Here is a 15,372-nt window from a genome sequence, read left to right on the forward strand (position 1 = left end):
TTCCTTTTCCTTCCTTTCTTCCATTGTGGTGCACTGTGAAATGGTCGCTGCTTTTGAGCTAAATTAGCATGCCCATTGCCCCACATAAAGAGTAAATGTGCTTTTGAACTGTATCCAGCAATCCCTTCTCTGTGCTTGGGTTACTGGGATTGATCTGGGGGCCTCACACATGCGAGGCAGCGGGCGCTCTACAATTGAGTTACACACCCAACCCTCAATATTGTTTTTATATAAGAATTGTTGGTGACTTGCTCTAACTTTTACCTTAGTGGCTATTATCAGATAAGTTTCATCATAAGGATAGAAACAGTTTCTGGAGTTCCACTACCTTCATGAATCTAGCCTGATTAATTTAGTGGAGCTATGACCAAATCCTAGGCAAGATAGCTTAAGGGAGAAAAAGTTAATTTTGGTTCATGGTTTGGGAAGGTATAGCAATATGACAGCAAGGACCTGGGAGCGACTCTGGTGGCAATAGTGCCTGAACTACTAGCTTGTGTCTCATCAGGTCAAAAAGCAGGGAGAGGCCTCTAGAAACTGGGACCCAACTATAATCCCTGTTCTAGTATGGTTTCTGTTGCTTCAATAAATACCATGACTAAACCAACCTGGCTTTATTTCATTTCACAAGTGGTAGGCAGTCATCGAAGGAAGCCACGGCAGAAATACAAGGCAGGAGCTTGAGGCAGAAACCATGGAGGGACATTGATTACTGGTATGCTTTCACTTTAGTGCTTGGCCAGCTCATATGCATCCCAGGGCTCATTAAATAGGGATGGTGATGCCCACGGTGGGCAGGGTCCCTCGTATATCAATTAGCAATGAGGAAAATTCCCCACAGATACTACACGGGCCAATCTGATGGAGGCAATCTCCCAGATTCCCTCGGATAACCCTAGACTGTGTCAGTTTGACCGATGAAGCTAACTAGGAGAACCCCTAAGGCTTGCCCCCTGGTGACCCACTTTCTCTACTATGCAGCACTTACTAAAGGTTTCATGACCTTCCAATACAGTGCCATTATCTGGGGGCCAAGTATTCAAACACATGAGCCTGTAGGGACCATTTTCCATTCAAACCACCACAAATGGTTTGGCACAGCAGCCTGCTTTTTCTCCTTCAGTTCTGCGGTGTTCATTTCACCAGTTTATCCTCATTAGTATTTCTTTTAACTTCTTTCTTCTCTGTTTTATGTTCCAGTTGCATGTTTTCCAAAATGATTCTCTCCTAAGCAGTGACTCCAGGACTCAGGCTTGTTCCATCTAGCTTCTAAGATCCCTGGGACTGTCCATACAACGCAGTCAGATAGGACAAGACTATGAAGGGTCTTACATAAAAGGTTGACTCAGCTCTGATCTGAAAGCAATGCTCATCATTCCTGTCTGTATCTATTAGCCCAGGGCCACAGCCACCTGCAAGGCAGGGTGGGAAATCTACAGTTTACTACATACAGAGCAGAAAGAAATGGCTTTTGAGTCATCAGTTTGCTTTACCATTGTAGGTATTATAAGGAATGGGTTTAATTTGGAGAATTGCTTTAGAAATTATACGGAAGGCAGAGGTGAAGCAACCAGAGACTACTGTTTAACATTTGACTTTGGGGTCACGCTGCAGCTACAACCCAGAACATGAGAACTTGGCATCTGCTACCATTCTAGCTGTCATCCTTGTATCCCTCCAAACTGGTACCAGACAATGCGTCCCAGAGTTCGCCTGCTACAGACACTCATCTCCTCGGCCCTGAAAAATCTTTTACTTTTCCATATCTGACATGGATGGATTTTGTTGACTAAGTCGAAAGTACACACGGAACATCATCTCCAAAGAACACACAAGCTAACAGGTATACTTACGGCAATGTCATACATGCTTCACTTCAGTTGCTGCCTCTTTCCCCTCCTTCTCTCTGCCCAACCCTGTCCCCGTTGTGCTGGAAACCGTCCTCTCCCCGGGCTGCAGTGAAGATGACAGGAGAGGCTGGAATCGGTGTCAGTGTCACCATTGCTTCTGTCATTCCTGATGCGCTCATTTTGCCTTGGGTGAATGTTCTTCTCAGCACCTATAATTTATCTTCTGGGCATGCTTGACTTTAGATGCTTCTTAATTTGTGCCAGGGCTTGTTTCAGGCAGGCTTACTGTTAATTTTAAAATATCAAATAAAAAAATGCATCGAATAGCTCCAGTTTACTCAACAACCTCACAGCCAAGCAACTTGGTACACTGTGGAATATTGCCTCCCCTCGTGATTTTCTGGCTGACTTAAAGCTGTATCTGGCTGCTCCTGCCCAGCATCTCATGAGGATGGTACTGAATATAGCTGGCCTGGGAAAAGGTCCAAATTCAGAATGCGAAGTACGATTTCTGCAGAATTTGTATTGCTTTTGCACCATCGTAAAGTTGAACCATTTAAACTCAAAGCCATCTGTGTATGTGTGTATAAATAAGGATTTAAATATCTATATTACACAAATATATGTTTTTATATATTTAATCATCGAACTCCAGTGATTGTTTTGTTTGATACCAACAACAGCAAGGAGAGGAGGGTCTTTTTCAATAGTGATGATTCTGAGTGAACCTTGAAAGGGGAATTGGTGTTGACAACTTTATAGCCTTCTGTTAGACTTTATCAGAGACAAGCTTTTCCATGTAGCACAACATTCTTATGCCACCCTCTCCATCCTTAGAGGTGACCAGATACTCCAGTCTTCTCTGCCTTCAGATAACAATATTTTCTTTTCTTTCTTTCTTTCTTTCTTTCTTTCTTTCTTTCTTTCTTTCTTTCTTTCTTTCTTTCTTGCTTGCTTGCTTGCTTGCTTTTTATTTTTGAGACAAGGTTTCTCTGTAGCTTTAGAGCCTGTCCTGGAACTAGCTCTAGTAGACCAGGCTGGCCTTGAACTCACAGAGATCCTCCTGCCTCTGCCTCCCAAGTGCTGGGATTAAAGGCGTGCGCCACCACCGCCTGGCACAATATTTTCTTTATTTAAAATCACTCAGAATCTTCCAGAATTTGGGGTATCCCACATCTTTTCTACCATTTCTTCCCTTGCCTGGCCAATGGAAACATTTAGCTGGCAAGAGCTGCTTGTGGAAGTTTTCTCAGAACCCTGAGGTGAGAACACAAATGGGCAGCATCCAGGCTTTCAGCCGGATCTACCTCCACCCAGGTGAGTCATGGGTGCACTGTGCCTTTTCGACTTTATTTCCACAAGGAACCCTTCACTGGAAATCAGGCGGCAGGTTTCCTAGCCAGAGCTGAGAAGTCAGAACTGTCCAAGAGAAGGAGGAACTCTAGCAGCCTATGCTCGGGACTTTGCGTGGGAAGAAAATTTCTAATGGTACTGGTCTAGTCCCGTTGAATGAAAAACCCCCAGGGAGCTTTTTCTCTCTCAATAGCGAAATAAAGTACAAGGTTCTGCTAGCAAGAGCATGGTTGTTCTTCTTAATTTTTTTCAATTACTTATTATTTATTTATTTACAAAAATTGGATTGTCACCTGACCTTGACATTGCCTTCCTTCCTGATGGAGTACTGGCCCTTCTGTGTGTGCCTCTGAGATAGCATGCCCATGGGCTGTACCACATTTCTCTCATTTAAGCAGATGGGAAAACAGCCATTTGAACGGATGGGGCACAGGGCCAAAGAAGGTACAACCAGCTGCAAACAGACCAGTAAATACGGTTGTTATACATCTGGTAGGTTGTTCAACAGCGGAGTGGCTAATGGTGCTGGTATTTGAATGGCCATTAGTAGACTCTGGATTCTGTGCACCCAATTAAGAAGTATCCCAGAAACCCCTTCCTGGTGGTGTCTGCTGTTGTTCAACTGTAGACGGGGCCAGCAGCTGACCTCAGGTCTGCATGATTGTCACTGCCTCCAGGGGAAAAAAAACATTTCGTCAACAGGAGCTGGAGATCGTAGAGTAGGCTCCAGTGCTGTGGGGTATTTGTAGAGGTGTGTCTGGCATGTCAAGCATCCCTGGCATGAACTGCTCATTAACCTTGTATTGACAAAACCTAGAGTTAGTTAATCCCAGGGATTTAGTATACACGGGGGTCAGATTATTCCCTCATGCCCTCTGGCAAACTTAAGAAAGGGGCATACTTTCCCTTATGAAGGGACCTTGTGAGAGGAAGAATAGATTGTTTTCACACCTGGTATAGATTGAGTGACAAGAGCCACTCCTTGGCCTTAAGGATCTATTCACAGTTAAACTGGAACTATCTTTGGGAGAGATAATTTATTCATAATAATTTGGTTTTCAAAACCTTGTCTGAAAATTTTAAAGCATGGAACACATAAAGCCTTTGAGGGAGGTGGGGGCTCAATGCAGATGAGGAAAATCAGGACGGTTCAAGGTGTACAGAGGAAACGGTGAAGACGAAAACAAACAAAAACACACAGCCCCCAAGCATTTCAGACTATTTCCCATTCTTTCAGCTCCGTCCCTGGGGAAGAAAACTCTTGTTGTTTTTTTATTGTATTATATAGATATTAAAAACTATAACAGCAACCACAATTTGTCTTGGTGTGCTATAGGCTACAGTCAAAAGCAGGGAAACAGATCCTGCTTCCTTAAGTTACATCCTGTTTCAGGGGCATGACATCTCTGCTCCCGCGAGCAGTCTGATTTATGTGTTGCCACTTTGTTTGTTTATCTGTTTGCTTCAGTTTGAGATCAGTTCTCAATATGTCGTCCAGGCTGCTTTCTAACTCGTCATCTTTCTAGCTTAGCTTGCCGAGTATTGGGTTTGCATGCATGCATCTCCACACCCGGCTCGGGGAGTAAATACTGATATACTTTCACTCTCAGGGGCATTCTAGCACTAACGCTAGTTTATAAAGTCACCCTAACTGTCACAACCTCAAAGGAAAAAGTCATCTGTTCTGTTTTTTGTTTGTTTCTCTTCACTCTCTTTGTTATTGCTTAGGGCAAGCAGCAGGGAGACACTTGACCTCTACTTTGTGGAAACATGATTTCATTGGTGAAAAGACCAAGATTGTTCTCAAAGAAACAAGGCGGCATACACCCCCTCTCCCCGCAAACAAAGTGGTGTAATGCAGTAGAACAGCCAGCCCCAGAGTGCCTGATTCCTCCCCAGGCCCTAGGTGCTGGGAGGGACCACCGCACCGAAGCTACAGCGCCCTGAGAGAAAGGAGTCTTTGGAAATGGCCCAGGAGCTTGAGTGGCTCTTTTGTGAAAGCATTATGCTGAAGATGTGGATAAGTGATGGGGACATCTGATGGCAGAGGTACTTAGCCACACCTGCTCTTAACTGCAGCAGGCACTGAAGGCTGACAATGCATCTTGGATTCCTCTTTAGGAGATGGTAGTTTGCCCTGCTTGAAGGACTTGTGCTCAGATCTGAAGATACCCATATGCAGAGACACACACCATAACACAGACACACAACACATCAGTATGATACCACGAGAAGACCCACAGAAAAAGATCAGCTTGGGGTGGCGGGTACATCAGATCACTAGAACCTGAGTTCAAAGTCTCTCATCCCCACAATTTACTAACTATGTTGTCCTTATCAGGCTTCCAAATCCCTTTGCTCTGAAGTTGGGTAGCTATAAAGATGAAGATAATCTGACAAATTATGTTCCAAATTTTGGTAGCATGGCTGAGCTATCTGGTTAGTCATTAGCTGGTGCCTGAGCATGGAGCAGGGGGAGGCAAACTGGAGAGAGAAATGTGCCCTCTTCTCATGAGGAAGCCATTTTTGAATTCATCTCACTTTTCATGTTCTTTATGAGCAACACGCAGGTCCAGCCTAACTCCTCCAGCCTCATATATGTGACAGTTCATTCCACTGTGGTTGTCGTACTGTGGCTGCCTGGAAGAGAGAAGCTGGCTAAGGCCCAGGACTGTTGGATGCACCAGAAATTCTGGGTTATTTTATTCTTTGATGTTCCTGCAGATCCATCCTGGAGGTAATTGGTGTTTCACCTTTAAAGACACTGTGGAGGGCCTGGTTCTGCAGCTGGCATTTCCTTTGGGCTGCCACCCAGCTCCCAGATAAAGACACAGAGACTTATTATTAATTATGAATGCTCAGCTGTAGCATAGGATTGTCTCAGTAGCGTTTTAAACTTAATTTAATCTGTTTCTATTCATCTACATTTGCCTTTCTTTCCTTCTTTTTCCTTCCTTCCTTCCCTCCTCCCTCCCCCGTCTCTCTTTCTTTTTGTATTTCCTACTTTCCTGCTTCCTCTGTGGTCCTTGGTGTCTGTTTCTCTGTCGTCTCCTTTTCTTTCTTCCTTGAGTCTAAACTCTTCCTCTTATTTACTCTCCTTGCATAGAAGTTCTGCCTAATACCTCCTCTCTCACTATTGGCCATTCAGCTTTCTATTAGACCAATCAGGTGCCTTAGGAAGGCAAGGTAAAAACAGCAGCACATCTCTATATAATTAAATACACGCAACACATCTTTTCAGAGTTAAATAAATATTCCACAACATAAACAAATGCAACACATCTTCACAGAGTTAAACAAATGCAACACAAATTTGCATAGTTAAACACGTATTTCTCAACATGCTTCTTTTTCTTTGTTCTGCTACCCCTAAATGGTAAGAAGGTACTAGGGTCTTTCCCCATTAAAGCTTCATCTCAGCCCCTTTCAATCACACAGCATCTGTGTTGGTCTTGATTTTCCTGGGTATTGTGTTATAAGCAGAATATCAACTGGTGAAAAGGAAAATTGATCCAGGTACCACCAGCCCAGTGTGTGCATTGCCGGGGGATGGGGGCCGGGGTGGGGGGGGGAGAATCACATCAAGTGCACCGGAAGTAACTTTTTCTTCTTATTTTAGATGTGAGTTTAGTGACCCTTAGGATTATGACTCCCTTGGAAAGTGGGAGGAGGATCAGAACGCAGTGTTCTTAGCAGTTCCCCAAGGGAATCATGAGTAAAAATTGATCTGTCACCCCAAGAGAGCCATGTTCTCCTTCCTGCACCATCCCACTTGGCCTTGTAAGGCAAACACTCATTTTGGACTGTCTTGGCTGCTGTCTGTGGTCTGTGGGCATACCAGGGGCTTCTGGCTTGGGAAAGATGGTGGTGGTGGGGGTCCTCCTTTCTCAGGAAAACAGTTGTATAAAATGTTGGATTCGTCGACCTGGAAGCCCACTTCCTAGCTTTGTCAGATGCTGTAAGACTGAGGTTTGTCTTCCATATGACTGTCATAAGACAGACATCACCAGAGTTAGAAACATTACATGGATCCCTTTGTTTTATAGAAAAGGAAACAGACCCACAAAGGGTGAGTTCTCCTCCAAGGCCCTTACAACAGCTTTAAGAGATGGAGCTGCATCAAAAGCCCAGGTGAGCTCTGCTATGCTTCTCTGTCACTCTGCCTACTGAAGAAACATAGTCAGGGGTCCCTGGGGAAATGGGCTGACCTCTATACCAAAGTTAAAAACAACAACACAATGAAAAACCCCCCCAAACACATTCTTACTTGTTCTTAATCTATTTATAAACTCTAAGGACTGGCTTTAGTGTTGACTATCTAACATAATTTACTTAATTAGCTAATTGCCAACAATGGAAAGTAGTTTTCTTTGGCCTTTTGTAACGCATATGCCTTTGACTGCAAAGAAATTATCATTGGTGCTGTAGTGACCTTGTCATCAAAAGGTAAATTGCGCTGCAGAAAATCAGAGCCTCGCCCTGAAGGTCATGGTCTCCTCTACTGAATAGCCTGTGCTCCCTCAAGAGTAAAAGGTAGAGGAAAAAGGGCATTGCGAGTTAAAATGGGAGAGTTTATACAATAATTGAGTCTAGAGAGATGGGGCCACTGGATCTGACTTTGGCTTTGACCACTGCCCTTTCCCACCCAGGTGACGTTGATCAATTAACCTCTGTAAGCCTCTGTTTCCTCAGCTGTAAAATTGGTTCAATAATTGTTGCTGTTTTGTAGTTATTACAAGGGTTGAATGGGACGACACACGTGTGAGTTTCTAGTACTTTACCTGGAAGCAGTCTTCCGTGAACGTGAACGTCTACTACCACTGTTAATGCAAACTTGCAGATGTAAATGAGAGAGTTTGTAGGTGTCTGAAGAAAGAAATGAGATCTGCCTCAATTCGAGGCCCTCTGATACAGCCCTGGCGACATAGACTGGAGGGTAAAGTCATTTTTACTGTGCTAGCATGCTACTCTAGAATATATATAATTGAGTAGACTATTTCTTCTTGATTCAGCATTCTGTTGTGAACAACTTCCCCTCAGTTTTTAAAAATACGATTAGGGGCAAGGTTGTGTAACCTTAATGTGCCCAGAGCTAAAGAACATGCTGTTTTCACATCTTTAGCTTGAGGAAATATCTGAAGAATAGGATTTTGAATATAGAAAAGTATTCCATACACATAGAATAATCTAACCTTTTAACTACTGCTGAGATTTAATGTTTTCCTTATTTTCCCTTTCCCTTCCCTTCCCTTTCATTTTATTCCCTCCCGTCTTCCCTCCCCTCCATTCTTTTCCATGGTCTTTTACCTTTTGTGTCTTTATAAACTTCCTAGAAAATGAATCCTTGTCTGAGACTTTACTCATCTTTTATGACAGATTCCTAGATAAGTTTTTAACTATAATTTTTCTTGATTCTTGAGGAATATGTATATGTATACATAAAACATGGTCATATCCATCCCCATTTCCCTCTTCCAGCTGCTTCCATATCTCCCCAACATGTATGCATCTTTACTTCACCCCCTGTGTGTGTCTCTCTGTCTCTCTCTATATGTATATATTTATGTACATGTATATATATGGTCTGTATATAAAAATATATTTGGTAACCCACTAAGTTCAGTTAGTGTTGCCCACATGTACATGGGTGTGGAGCCTTCTACCAAAGCATAGGAAACATACCAGTGGGGAGATCTTCAAAAAGAACAATTCTTCCTCACCCAGCAGCTGCCGATAGCCAGTAGTTCTACACTGATGCCTAGGAACTGGGAAGCATCTCCACAATTTGCTAGGCTGCCTTTCTGCATGCACCATGTAAAGCATACTCACCTCTGTGACCTTCCTGGTCCCAACTTCTTCCTCCAGCCTGTTGTCCATGCAGCTGCCAGCATAGCCTTCCTTCCATATCGTTCAGAGGTTTTTGTTCCCCCTGGCAAGCCCATTAAGCAGCCCTAACGTCCATCCATAGTGTGGACACTGGTTATATCATCCCATTTGCAGCCAAATTGTTTTACTTGCTGCTCTCTCAATCAGCCTACTTGCCAGACTCATTGCTTTCTTGGTTGCTTCCCTGGCTCTCTCTACTGAAGTTTATCTATCCATTAGTATCCCTAGTAAGCCCTGTAATGCTCCTCCCCTTGCCACACTGGAATCTCACCCTTGCTGGTCATCTGACGCGTGTTCTTCCCCCTTTTCGACGTGCTTCATATTAAAATGATCTCTTTGGTTGTCTATCTCTCCCTTTGTCTAGTCTGTACAGAGAACACATTTCTGTCCTAGGCAGGACAGCGGTTGCCCAGCTATGTCTATCATCCCGGGCCCAGGGTACTTTGTATATGGTAAATGCTGCTTTGTTCCAAGACAGGCGTCCTCAGACACAGCTCTCCTCTGGCTCCCAAGTGTGGGAGCAGCACAGCTGCTTGGATTTATTGCTTTTCCCAAGAGAGGCAATTATAAAGCTTTATCTTCCCTGGTTGGCTTTCAGCCAGTGGCTCTGCACCTAATCTCTAATTTTCTTTTTGTTTAAAGAGATGCTCATTTTATCCAGCTGAAGCAACATGGTGACAGTGATGATGTAAGTTGCAACTACTTATTGGGAGCCTACTATGTGCTAGGGAGTGCCCTTTACCTACAGGGTCTTATTGTGAGCCTACTATGTGCTAGGGAGTGTCCTTTTACCTACAGGGTCTTATTTGTTAATCTTTATGAGAATTTTATAAACCAGGATGGGAACTTTTATGGAAGAAAATAAATGACGCCTCAGAAAGGTCAAAACAACCTGCTCCAGGGTCATGGAAAAAATCAGTTAGAAGCAGAATCAACTTCAGTTATTCCCAAGCCCTCTCCACCACACTGGGAATGAGGACTTCAAGGCAGGACACTAGTAGAGTCTGGCTTGGTTTTCTTGGGACCCCAAGTGCCCAGGCTTTTGCAGTGTGGGGAAATGCATGCCTCTGTTGCAGTTTAGGTAGACTTAGCCTCTGTTTTCCTTTTATTAGTGACAGTACTTAGGAAAAGCCAGAGAACTTGAGTGAAGTCTCTGCTTGTGAGAAGCACATAGTTTTTAAGTCTCCAAATCCTGTCGATTCTGCACAGTCGTTATGCTTGCTCCTGAAGTCTCCAAGATGCCAGATCTATGACTGTACTGGTAAGCAAAGAGTGCACTCGATATTAATTTATAGGAAGTCTCTGACTCTCTGCTATACTACAAGGTCATCTATTTGTTGGGTAAAGGCCATTAAAAAGTAAGTATAATATCTACCAAGATTAAGATAACCTTAAATAGCTCACTTTAGGAATCCAAACTGCTTATTTTGGGGGAACTCCATGGTGACATTTGTAAAGAATCCCAGAAAGCATAGTGCTTGAGATAAAGTAGTTAATAAGCTTCAACTAAATAAAAGAATGAATTCAGCAATACACGATTGAATAAACAATGCATTGGATTTTTATCCATGGCAAGCAATGTAGAATAATAGAGCAAATGGGATTTATTAATTATTAATGGGGTCACCTTGAGCAGTGCTCTCTCTGAGGCTCAGTTTCATCAGTGCTAACAGGCTGGTCCGAGATTTTTACTGAAAACAATATATATATATATATATATATATATATATATATATATATATATATATATATACACACACACACACACACACATATATATATATTGCCTGTTTCAAAGATGCTGGCAGAGTACAGGTACATTTAGGGGCAGCTACAAGGACTTTATTACTCATGGCAAGGTGGATTATGGACATCATCGTATTTACATACATTTACCTTGCAAATAGCCCAGAGGGATGCCTGCATACACAGTGAACTGTATTAAATGAGAAGGACCCCAAGCATAGACTGAGTTTAAAACGGTCAGTAAGTGTGTTTAGCATTTCCTCTGGAAGAAGCCACTTATCCTATTTTTTCAGGCTGTTAGCTCTATCGATGTCCCTAAGAAGATACTGTGAAGCAAATGTAGTTGGTTTCTTACTTGCAAGGCTTGTAGGATGCATGAGAGCTCTTAAGAATTGCCTTCCAAGACCAACCTCATAAGGAAAGCACAAGTCATTAAAAGCTCCAACACATTCCATCATTTGGGTTAGGAACAGCAATGGCTGCCAGGTCTCAGTCCCTTAAACCATGGAAGGGATTTCTCCATTGTCATGTGGTATCAGCTGAGGACCCTGGTCCAGATCATCATTTTTCTAGACTGCAGACTGAAGAAGGGACCCCACCATATGGTTCATTGCCATGGCCAAGGGTGGGTGAGCATGCAAGCTGGAATGTGGTCCCTTCAAAATGCTGCTCACATTTCATTGTTCAGATAAAGGCTGGAACTAAAAATGAAAGCGTTTGGGATGTTTAGATGGCAGGCATCTTGAATTGCTGCCACACAAATACCAAGTCCCTGCATAGGGCTATCGCACTGAGATGTGGTCACTTTCTCTTTCCTGTCTACTTCGAGAGTCATTGTTGGGTAGCCATCAGAAGTCTGTCTGGGTCTTGATCCAAAGGCATCTCACGGTGGTTATGGATTCTGATTGTTCTCTGTCACTGTCAAGAAGATCTTCAGAATTCCAGCCCTGCAGCATTGTGCCCAAGTTTACAAATCAAGTTAATCAATGCTAATTATTACTATGAATTCAAGATCATAAGCTTGTTGGTCAACATTTAAGAAAAGAAGAATATAGCATTTTCTCCCAATTCTCAATTACTGCCCAGAGATAATAAGTAGACTGAGAAAGAAGAGAAAGATGTTGATTTATTTTTATTCATGATACAATGCAGTCACAGATTCAATAGCTGGAATGCTTCCTGCCTTGCACTGGTCACTACATCTGACTAGAAATCAGTGCATGCCAATAGAATAAGATCAGCATTACTGATCATCACAGCCTTTCTGTTTCTCGGTCAAAAAAGACTGGGCAGTTTGTTAAATCCCCTTTTAACTCACTAGAGCCCCCTCCCACTTGCCAGATGAATACTAAGGATTTGAGTATAAAGTTAGGAGTAAAACTGACATTATTGCTTAGAATCTAGGAGGCTCAACCCACATAAGAGTGAAAACAAAAGCTAATTCTTATTCCTGGTTTGCTCACTCGAGTCTGAGGGCAGAGTGATGTAAGATTTCCATATTTCTTAAGGGTCAACAACCTCATATGGCTTATCTCTCTCACCAACCCCATGGAGATAGTGGCAGGAGCCATGGCTTTGATCCTGTGTAGCCAAAGTTTAGATTATTCTCTACATTCTTGGGTGCCAGGGAAACTAGGTTAGAACTCAGGTCCTGACCCATATTTTAGCTTCATTAATGTATAGACATTTCTTGTTTTCCTTTTATTAAAAATAGATTTTTTTTGGGGGGGGGCTGGAGAGATGGCTTAGAGGTTAAGAGCACTGATTGTTCTTCCAGAGGTCCTGAGTTTAATTCCCAGTAACCACATGGTGGCTCACAACCGTCTGTAATGAAATCTGGTGCCCTCTTCTGACCTGCAGGCATACATGCAGACAGAACACTGTAAACAAAATAAATAAATAAATTAAAAAAAGAAAATAGATTCTTTTCATATAAGACACCTTAATTTCAGTTTGCTCCCTCTCTACTCTTCCAAGTGTCCATGCTGAAGCTTCTTGAAGTCCAGCTTTAATCCATGGTGCCCAGATAGGATGCACTGTGTTATTTCTTTGTTTTTTAATCTATTGATATTTACTTTGCATATGGTCACTTTTGGAGAAAGTTTCATGAGGTGCTGAGAAGAAAGTATATTCTTTTGTGTTTGGGTGACAATTTCTGTGGATATCTGTAAGGTCCATTTGATTTATAAAGTTAGTTAACTCCAGCATTTCTTGGTTTAATTTATGCCTAGATGACCTGTTCCTGAGAGTGGTATACTGAAGCCTCCCACTATCACTGTGTGAAGGTCAACATGGGATTTTAGCTGTGGTAGTGTTGCTTTTCTGAACCTGTTGCCCTTGTACTTGCTACATAGATATTAAGAATTGTAATGTCTTTCCTCTTGGTGTATTTTTCCTTTGATAGTCTCTAGTGTTTTTCCCTATCTCTTATGATTAGTTTTGGTTTCAAGTCTCCCTTGTCAGATATTAAAATGGTTCTACCAGCTTGTTTTCTTAGGCCCATTTGCTTGGAATACCTTCTTTCATCTTTTTATTTATTTATTTATTATTTATTTATTTATTTATTTTATTTATTAAAGATTTCCGTCTCTTCCCCGCCACCACCTCCCATTTCCCTCCCTCTCCCCCAATCAAGTCCCCCTCCCTCCTCAGCCCAAAGAGCAATCAGGGTTCCCTGCCCTGTGGGAAGTCCAAGAAACCCCCACCTCCATCCAGGTCTAGTAAGTTGAGCATCAAAACTGCTTAGGCTCTTAAAAAGCCAGTACGTGCAGTAGGATCAGAAAACCATTGCCATTGTTCTTGAGTTCTCAGTAGTCCTCATTGTCTGCTATGTTCAGGGAGTCCGATTTTATCCCAGGCTTTTTCAGACCCAGGCCAGCTGGCCTTGGTGAGTTCCCAATAGAACATCCCCATTGTCTCAGTGTGTGGGTGCACCCCTTGCGGTCCTGAGTTCCTTGCTCGTGCTCTCTCTCCTTCTGCTCCTGATTTGGACCTTGAGAATTATGTCTGGTGCTCCAATGTGGGTCTCTGTCTCTGTCTCCTTTCATCGCCTGATGAAGGTTAATATTCAGGAGGATGACTATATGTTTGTCTTTGGATTCACCTTCTTATTTAGCTTCTCTAGGAACATGAATTATAAGCTCAATGTCCTTTATTTATGGTTAGAAACCAAATATGAGTGAGTACATCCCATGTTCCTCTTTTTGAGTCTGGCTTACCTTACTCAGGATAGTGTTTTCTATTTCCATCCATTTGCATGCAAAATTCAAGAAGCCCTTGTTTTTTACTGCTGAGTAGTACTCTAATATGTATATATTCCATACTTTCTTCATCCATTCTTCCATTGAAGGGCATCTAGGTTGTTTCCAGGTTCTGGCTATTACAAACAATGCTGCTATGAACATTGTAGAGCATATACTTCTCTTGTATGATAAGGCCTCTCTTGGGTATATTCCCAAGAGTGGTATTGCTGGGTCCAGGGGTAAGTTGATCCCAAATTTCCTGAGAAACCGCCACACTGCTTTCCAAAGTGGTTGCACAAGTTTGCATTCCCACCAGCAATGGATGAGTGTACCCCTTTCTCCACAACCTCTCCAGCAAAGGCTATCATTGGTGTTTTTCATTTTAGCCATTCTGACAGGCTTCTTTCATCTTTTTAAGATGAGGTGATGGTGATATCCATCCTTGACGTTAAGATGTGTTTGTTGGGTGCAGCAGAAGAATAGATCCTGTTTTTACATCCATTCTCTTAGTCTGCCATTCTATTGAGGCACTGAGATTGAGATATACTAGGGAGCAGAGTTTGTTGATTCTTGTTATTTTGTTGTTGGTGTTTGTGTGTCTCTCTGTGTGTTTTCCCTCTCTTGAGTCACTGGTCAGGGATAATTTATTCCATGTGTTTTCTTGGCATGATTAATATCTTTAGAATGAAGTTTTCTTTCTAGAACCCTCTGTAGGGCTGTATTTGCTGATAGATACTGCTTAAATTTGGTTCTACTATGGAGTGTCTTATTTTCTCCATCTAAGGTGACTGAAGGATTTTCTGGGTCTGGTAGTCAGAGCTGGCATCTGTGGTCTCTTAGAGTTTGTAGAATATTTAGCCAGGCCTTTCAGTTTTTAGAGTCTCCGTTGAGAAATCAGGTATTATTCTAATTGTTCTGCATTTACATAGTACTTGGTTGTTTCCCCTTGCAGTTTTCAGCATTTTTTCCTTTTTCTGTATACTTAGTGTTTTATTATTGCTGAGGGAAATTTCTTTTTCTTATCTAGTCCAGTCTATTTGGTTTTCTGTATGCTTTTTTCTTTTTCTTTTTCTTTTTTAAACCTTGATAAGCATCTTCTTCTTTAGGTTAAGGAGATTTTCTTCTGTAATTTTGACCTGATTTTTTTCTCCTTCAACTATTCCTATTTTTTTATATATATATTTGGTCTTCTCATAGTGCCCCAGATTGCCTGGATGTTTTGTGCCATGAATTTTTTTTTTAGATTTAATATTTTCCTTGACTAAGATATCCATTTCTTCTATCACATATTCAAT

The sequence above is a fragment of the Microtus ochrogaster genome, unplaced genomic scaffold, assembly GCF_000317375.1.
Source record: "Microtus ochrogaster isolate Prairie Vole_2 unplaced genomic scaffold, MicOch1.0 UNK6, whole genome shotgun sequence".
NCBI classification, from domain to species: domain Eukaryota; kingdom Metazoa; phylum Chordata; class Mammalia; order Rodentia; family Cricetidae; genus Microtus; species Microtus ochrogaster.